Genomic DNA, 9,201 nt, shown 5'->3' with positions numbered 1-9,201 from the left:
TAAGTTTTGTGTTGAAGTCCCCTACTATTATGGTATTACCAATGAGTTTCTTTATATTTGTGATTTGTTGATTTATATATTTGGGTCATGCCACATCTGGAGCATAAATGTTTACAATTGTTATGTCTTCTTGGTAGATAGACCCCTAATTTTGATATAATGCCCTTCTTCATCTCTTGTTACAGTTTTTATTTTAAAGTCTAGATTGTGTGATATGTGTGACTACTCCAACTTTCTTTTGGTGACCATTAGCATGATAGATGTTTCTCCATCCCTTTACTTTCAATCTGAAGGTGTCTTAGGTCTAAAGTGGATCTCTTGTAAACAGCATATAGATGGGTCTTGTTTTCTTATCCATTCTGTTACTCTATGTGTTTTGATTAGAGCATTTAGTCCATTGATGTTTAGAATGAGTACTGAAAGATATGAGTTTATTGCCATTATGTTTCTTGTAGAGTTGGAGTTTCTGGTGGTGTTCTCTGGTCCTTCCTAGTCCTTGTTCCTTTTGGTGGGGTTTTTCTCCCCGTCTTTTTCCCCCTTAGAGACCTCCACTTAAAACTTCTTCTAGGGCTGGTTTAGTGTTCAGGAACTCCTTTAATTTTTGTGTGTCTGGGAAACTTATTATTTCTCCTTCTGTTTGGAATGAAAGCCTTTCTGGATAAAGAATTCTTGGCTTCATATTTTTTCTATTTAGCACATTGAATATATCCTGTCACTCCTTTCTGGCCTACCAAATTTCTGTGGGTAGGTCTGCTTAAATCCTGATCTGTCTTGCTTTGTAGGTTAATGATATTTTTCCCTTGTTACCTTCATGATTTTTTTCTGTCCTGAGAATTTTGTGAATTTGACTATGTTATGCCTTGTTGATGGTAAATTTTTGTTGAATCATATGGGAGTTCTCTGTGCTTTCTGGATTTGATATCTGTGTCTCTCCCCAAGTTAGGAAGGTTTTCTGCTATGATTTGCTCATATAACCCTTCTACCCCTATTTCTCTTCTCTTCATCTTCTGGGACACCTGTGATTCTGATGTTGTTCCTTTTAAATGAGACACTGATTTCTCTTATTCTTATTTTTCAGTTTTTTAATGTTTTATTTATTACTGGGAGAGAGAAAGAGAGAGAGAAAAAGAGAGCAAGAGCGAGCAGGGTAGCGTCAGAGAGAGAGAGATATGGAATCCAAAGACAGTCTCCAAGCGCTGAGCTTGCTGTCAACACAGAGCCTGACATGTGGTTCGAACCCACGAATCATAAGATCACCATCTGAGCTGAAAGCAGACTCTTTACTGACTGACACACCCAGTCGCCCCTGATTTCTCTTATTCTTAAATGATACATTTTTGCTTTGATCTACCTATTTTTTCTGCTTCATTATTCTCCATAAATTTGTCCACTATGCTGATTCACTGTTCTGCCTCTTCCATTCTTGCTGTTGTGGCATCCATTCAAGTTTGCACCTCAGTTATAGCATTTTTTACTTCATCCTGACTAGCTTTTACTTCTTTTATCTCTATAGAAATTCTAATCCATTTTCCACCCCAGCTAGTATTCTTATCAGCATGATTCTATATTATTCTTGAGACATCTTGCTTGTATCTGTGTTGGTTAATTCCCTGGCTGACGTTTCTGCTCTTTCTTTTTCGATGAATTCCTTCATTTTTCATTTTGAAGGAAGAAAAGAAAATAATAAGGTAAAAAAATTTTTTTAACTAAAAACTAAAAACACACACACACAAAGAAAAATCAAATAAATGATGCTAGATTCTAACTGTGATTTAGTCTGGTTATTGAAAGGAGCTTGGTTGATTAGAGAAAAAAGGGGAGAAATGTAACATTAAAAAGTTAAAAACAAAAACATTAAAAATTTTTTTTTTAATTTTAAAAAAAGGGGTGCCTGGTTGGCTTAGTCAGTTAAGCGTCTGACTTTTGCTTGGGTCATGATCTCGCAGTTTGTGGGTTGGAGCCCCGCGTCGGGCTCTGTGCTGACTGCCAGCTCGGAGCCTGGAGCCTGTTTCAGTCTGTGATTCCCTCTCTCTGACCCTCCCCTGCTCACGCTGTCTCTCTCTCTCCTAGAAATAAATAAAAACATTAAAAAAAATTTTTTTAAGTTAAAAACAACACAAACACACAAACTCACCCAGAAAATCAATTAAATGATGCTAGATACTAGGTGTGATTTGGTGTAGTTATTGAAAGGAGCTTGGTTAGTTAGAGAAAAAAAAGTAAAAATTAAAATATAAAAATTTAAAAACAAGACACACACACATACACAATCAAATGAACGATGCTAGATCCTACGTATATTTTGGTCTGGTTGTTAGAAAAGAGCTTGATTGATTTCAGAATAAGGGAAAAAAATTGAAATTAAAGATTAAAAACAACACACACACACACACACACACACACACAACCAAATAAGGGACGGTAGGTTCTAGGTGTGATTTAGTCTGGTTATTGAAGGGAGCATGATTGATTAAAGAAAGGAAAAAGAAAAGAAAAGGAAAAAAGAACAAAACAATAATAATGAAAAGCAACAAAAAATTTGAAAATTTAAAAAAATGAATTTGATGAAATAGAATAATGTCAAATGATGGAAATAAAATAAAAATTGAAAAGTTTACAAGAAGTAAAATATTTACTTAAAAAATAAGGTAAATATTCTTAACAAAAATTGAAAATAAAAATAATTTTTTATTATCTTTCTGTATTCAAGTAAAGGAATAGCACTGAAAAATAAAGAAAAAAGAAAAAAGAATATTGAATAGATGGGACAGTTAACAGACAAATATGATTGATATCACATCATTTTTCCCTAGAAATCAAACTATGAAGCACTTCATTGTCCATAAATTAAGCAGGTGGAGAGATTTGTGGTGTTCCTGAAGAGCGTGGTTGGCCCTGTTGGGTGGGGCTAAGTGTAAGCACTCTGTTCTACACTAAATGGCGCTGCTTAGCTTAGCTTACTCGGGTGGATTGTTGTGACACCTATAGGTGTGTAGGCGCATGCGTGGGCTAGGTGAAAATGGTATCACCCAGGTATCCAGACTAGTATCAGAACTCTTTGCTCTCCCTGATGAGGAATTGCACATGTGTACTTTGTCTTTGGTTTCAATTGACTCCCACTTTTACAGTGTCCGTAACCACGTGGTCAGGTTGCCAGGTGGCGCCTCACTCCTGAGTTTTATCTGAGATGTGGCTGTATTTCCCTACCCCTCACTTCTGAAGGACTGAGTCTTTCACCCATTCAGATCCTCTTGGGGAAGGTCTCAGCAAGCAATGGCCAGGTGCCAGATGCACCCATGAATGCTATTGAGATCTTGCTGCTGCCAATGTCCAGAGATTTACGGTTGGGTGCCAGCCTCTCCCAGAAAAATATTATGTGATCATGTAGCAGCAGCGTTTCCGAGATTATGGAATATCTCACATGGCCTGAGGATCTCCCAGACTCACTCTTCTGGCAATTCGCCCTATGACCAGAGAACCACTAGGTATTTGAGCTGCGGAGTTTCAGACTTTGTGACTCGCCTTTTTATAGAGTCTTAATGGAATTTAAACCCTCTTCTTTCTCCTTTCTCTCTTTTTAGTTCAGTCCCTTCGACTGTTTCCAACTTTTTTCACTATTTCTCTAGCTGTTTTTTTAGGGAGGTTCTTTTCTCATACTCTTCCCCTGTCTCCAACCTCTCTCTGCAAGCAAAAACAGCTCCCTGCCCTCCATGTCTCCTTTCTTCCCCAGTTCACCTCTCCATGCTGTGTACTTGCTGAGTTCTGTGATTCAGGTTGGACATATTGTTGTGTTAATCCTCAAATCATTTTTCTAGATGTGCAGGATGGTTTAGTGTATATCTGGCTATATTGCACCTACGTGAGACAGAAAAAAGACTTCCATGCTGTTCCACCATCTTGGCTCCTCCCCTTAATAAGTATTTATATCCATATAATAAGGCAATATTTTGTCCCTTTTAGTGTAAATGGTGGTCACCTGTTTAAGAATTTTACCATCATCTTACTTCAAGCGTCCCGTACTTATCCAAATTCCTTTCTGATGCTCACTTTCCCCACCCCTCTTTCCTCGGTCCCTATCCCTTGCCCTTTCAGTTTTGTGTCTCAATCCTGACTCATGCTTGGGCCCTCTCCAGGCCATCTTCCCTGGCCACATGGTCTCAGTCTCCCATTTCAGACTAAAATCTTAACTTTGCTCTCTTGATCACAGTGGACTTGTGTAATAGAGGACATGCTCTGCAGGACCTCTGCTGGATGAGACCTCCTACCTTATGCTCTATGGGAGGCAACGGGGTATGCATCTCAGGTTCCAGGTGGTTCCCACCTGAGTGCCTACACACCATGTGTCAGAGAGTAGGGTGTAGTGGAATAAGAAGGGGAACTTGAGCTGGCAGACCTATTCCACGTGTGTCCACACTGCTATTCCTTCTCCTTACCAGTCCCTGTCCTCATCCTGTGGTCTGACTACCCAGTTCCTGGCCTCAGAATAAAGCGTTCTTATTATGCAGAGTTCATGGTTCTTGGTGGCACTGCCACAGTGGTGTACTTTTCACATGGGACTCAGGGTTGGGTTCCTCCTCACTAAAGCTTTGTAGAATGGAGTAGCACTGCTGGTGCCCTGCCCAGATTCCCTTGGGTTGGGACTCCCAGCTTCTGCCTCATGCCCCAGCTGTGTGCTTCCCTCTTCCTGGCCTTGGCCTGCTTCCTTCAGAAAAGGAAATCTGTCCTTGGCACTGAATGGCTTTGCCCAGAAGCTCTGACAGCATAAGAGTCTGTGATCTGATATAACCTAGGGCAGCCACAGGGAGGGACTGAGTGCAGGAAAGGAAAGCCCAGCCCCCTGCCCTGTCTCTAGAAGGGATTCTCCCAGAAATGAGGGACTCTCCAGAGAATGAGACTGAGACTGGGACTGTGCAGAATCCCTCCCATTCTTTTTCCCCATTCTCTTATTATTCTATCCTGGGAGCACTTTTAATAGGTTACCTGCAGGGGTGCCTCGGGGCTCCATCAGTTGAGTGTCTGACTTCAGTTCAGATCATGATCTCATGGCACATGAGTTCAAGCCCCACATCAGCCTCTGTGCTGATAGCTCAGTGTCGGCAGTCTGCTTTCGATTCTGTTTGTCTCTCTCTGCCCCTCCCCTGCTCACGCTATGTCTCTTTCCTTTTCTTTCTCAAAAATAAACATTTTTAAAAATTTTTAAACAATAAAATAAAATAAGTTACTTGCACATGAATCTTCATTCCAAGTTCTGCTTCTGGAAATCAACCACAAACAGGGGATGTCACAGGCTTCCGGAGAGCCCTGTGAAAGCTCTGCCTTGTAGCTTCCTGCTGCTTCTAGAAGCAGTGTGGTGACCTGGCATTCCACCAAATCCCATCTCCCTGGGACCTGAGGGGGCAGAGCTGAGACATGTTCTGTGCTAGTGTCCTGGGTTCAGAGCATACAGTGCTGGAAAGGATACCTGAGCTTACATTTGGGTGTCAGAGCCAATCCTATACAAATAATGTCATGTCGGAAGCTTACCCAGGTTTCTTTCTGCATACATTCACAGTTCCCTACTCTACGTTGCTAATCCTGGTGGTGGTCAGAGATGTTCTCCACCTCTCTGGAGCCCAGGGAGGCAGCCAGTAGCCTCCTGGTTAAAACTATGATGGAGTGTGGAATTTTAAGCCTAGTGTGGTCCAAGCCCTAGTCATTCAGTCCTGCTTTTCCTGACAAACTTTGGGCTTGAGCCTGACCTCACCAGTGACTGCTCCTGGGGGCCTGGTTACCCACGGACCTTAGCAATAAAGGGGTTCACTGAGGTGACCTAACACATAGAGAGTTATCTATTAGCCAATCGCAGCCCTTCCTGGTCCTTCCTGGGACCTTGTTCCTGTTACTGCATGATAGTGCACCCTGTACTTACTTTAGAATCCCTGTTAGCCTAGTCCACACCCACTATGCGTCCTGGCTATGCCTACCTGCTTGCTCCTAGAACCCCAAACATGTGTGTTGCTTCTCACAGATGTGTCCAGATGAGGGTGGTGAAGTAACCCCACCTTAGGAGCCGGGCATGTCTGCTCACCTGGGCCCTGCTTGGGCTCACTTGGCTGGAAGTACTGCCCCCACAAACCTCAGAAGGAGGCAGGTCCCTCCTGGGTACACACACTCTTATTGCTGGAGGCGTCTTCACTGTTCTTTAGGTAGCAAAGGGAGAAGCTCTGGCAATATCTAGATTTATAGGGCTTCAGTGTGATCCCATCCAGGACTTCTGCTCTTGGGCTTTAAATGTAGGGGGAGCCTGAGTCTTTACAAATATGGACCTTCAGTATTCCTCTAGACTCATTCACATCAAATCCTGGTCCAGCTAAAACAGACCCAGAAACTCAAGTCCAAGACTGGATAGTAAATGATATTTCAGGCTTTGTTAGTCCCTTCTTTGTTGCTGATATTTTTGCAACACCTTTTTTAAAATAGAAAAACCCTCTTAGCTCCCATGCATACAAATGAATATGAATTTGTCCCAGTGGCCATAGTTTCCCAGCCCCTATGACCCCTATACCAACAACCCAGGAGGGAGAAAGAAAGGCAGGGCATTGATGATGAAAGAAGATGGGTGTTTTGCCACTGAAAAGTAAACCTCTCAGAAGAAATATGGTCATCAGATTTCTCAAATATAAATTCTAATTTCTTCAAGCCAAAAAAAAAAAGTAGATACCTAGAAAAATTTAAGAGTTTTTATTCCCATACTTTGCCTTCCTTTATCCATCATTTTTAAAAAGTTTATTTTTAGATAGAGAGAGAGAGAGGGAGAGAGAATCCCAAGCAGGATTTGCACTCTCAGCTGTCAGTGCATGGCTTGAACCCATGAACCACGAGATCCTGGCCTAAGCTGATATCAAGAGTCAGATACTTAACAGACTGAGACACCCAGGTGCCCCTCTCCATCATTTGTTATTATCATTCCACATATTTGAATTCAGAATATTCCAGCTTATATGGACTAAGTTCATCGCAAATGGATGTTTTAAAGTTCCATTAACAGCAAACCCCACACAGGTTTATTATGATTGGGATGAGGAAGGGATAGAAGACTGTTGAATGCAGGGTGGGAACGATATCCTCTTCCCCCACGGTAGGCAATGGGCTTGGGCACGTTGGGTGGGGAACCCATAGAATACAAAAGAGCAAAAGAAGGGCCCAGGAGCCCCAGACAACAGATTCTTGTAAGGACAGAAGGACCAGGCAGGCTACACTACTTTGGGAAAGAGGAGTTTCTGCCCAGGGCTCCCCTAACCCCGACTTTTCCATAACAAAGATACTATGATCCCAGGGTTCTGCTAGGGAAAAAGTGCCTTTCTAAGAATATTTCCACTAAGCTTTGTTGTTTTTCTTTTTTAAACATGCCAGTTAGGAAGGTTTGGGGATTTGTTAGATAATCAGAAACGATCCCTGAAACCCCAAGTTGTGATGACACCATTCTGAGTGACCAGGGGAATCAAGCTGCTGCCTGGAGGAGGCTCAGGCAATATGCTCCAGCTCCAGGAGTGTGCTGGGGAAAAGGGGCTGGTCAGAGGGAGGGGACGTGAGTCCACCTAGCTCTTCTGGGTCCCAGCTGTTGATTCTGTCACATCATCCTTAGTGAAGTCTTTGGGAAGTGTGACCTGATCCTTCAACTTATTATGGTTTCAGGATTCCAAGCTCAGTTCCATTTCCCATTATTCTGTGTTTCTCTCTTTCTAAGTGCCTGGCTCCAAATCCCTTAACTATGAATATTTACAATATCATCTTGCACAACCATGGTATATTGAGAAGTGTGTGTGTGTGTGTGTGTGTGTGTAAATATGTAATATGTGATTAGAATAAAACTTCTTTTAAATGTTTCCTTGATAATTGAGAATATTAGATTGCCCTGGATACATGGATAGTAACCTTCTCCATCATCTTTATTTTATAGGGCTGGGACCAAAGGCTTAAAATTGAATGAAGCCTGGAGCACCTGAATAGCTCAGTTAAGCCTCAGACTTGATTTCAGATATGGATCATGAGATAGAGTCCGGCTTTGGGCTCTGCTGACAGCATGGAGCCTGCTTGGGATTCTCCCACTCTGCCCTCCCCTCCTCCCTCTCAAAATAACTAACTGGGTAACTAACTAACTAACTAACTAACTAATTAACTAACTAAAATTGAATGACACCACTACTTCTTCTTGGTACTACAAGTATTTTTTTAAAGGGTATACCAGAATTTTGTAAGAGAGAAATCCATAATACTCTGCAAATGAAGCTAATGGAGACTATAAGTATGGAATTTATTTTTATATTGAAAGTAAAAAGAACCTTACAATTCATAAAAGAAGAACTGCTCATTCTCCCAAGTTATGAACTCCAGATGCATTGTGGATATTCCTTTTATTTGCCCCGATCATACTGTGTCGACAAAGGGAGTTGTTACATGCTTGTTGTCTACATTTTTAGGTAGCTCTTAGAATGTGAGCTGGAAATGTGGTGTGAGTGTTCACTGATAAAAAATGTATTTACCATTCAGTCACGCTGGTTCACTTCACCATGTATTTCCTCAGAGCAGCCTGGCACTGCACAAATACTCTACTGGATTACCTGTCATGTGGTTAATAGTTTTCATGCTTAGAAAGTATCATGATGAAAGAATGCATACAAGGCTTCCTTTGTTCCTGCACGGAGTTGATAATATTCTGTATACTATGATTTAGTGGCACTGGAATGTACTACTCCCATAAACTGTACCTTCCTGACATTCTTTTAAAATAACACATTGATTTTTGCACTCCTTGTGTAAATGATTCTAGACACTTTCTTCAGACAGGTTTTAGTGGAAAAAAAAAAAGCAGAACATGATTACATGTATAGCTGAATAATTTGTTAATATTGATCATTTTGCTAAGAGCCTCTTTTTAAGAAGCATGAAAGATGATCCTTCTAGAGATGTGATATTCAGATTTTCTTAAAGTGCATGTGGTGCTGGTATTTTATTTTCTTTGATGGAGGGGAGCTAATTTGAAGATCCCCCACCTTCCTTCTAAAAAGCCTATCTGAAATACAGTTTGTTTTCTGTCTACCGGCCTTGCGTGGCCTCAGAAGTGAACTATTTCAGTTCTTGTTTCTTGTGCTGCTCATCACTCATTCCTTTCTGGTCTTTCTCCATGTCCAGCTTGAGACCACCTAAGTCAGGCACAGCTCA

Source organism: Hyaena hyaena, unplaced genomic scaffold, assembly GCF_003009895.1.
Source record: "Hyaena hyaena isolate Hyena2069 unplaced genomic scaffold, ASM300989v1 scaffold_2471, whole genome shotgun sequence".
NCBI lineage: Eukaryota > Metazoa > Chordata > Mammalia > Carnivora > Hyaenidae > Hyaena > Hyaena hyaena.
Note: the sequence above shows the minus strand (reverse complement) of the source record.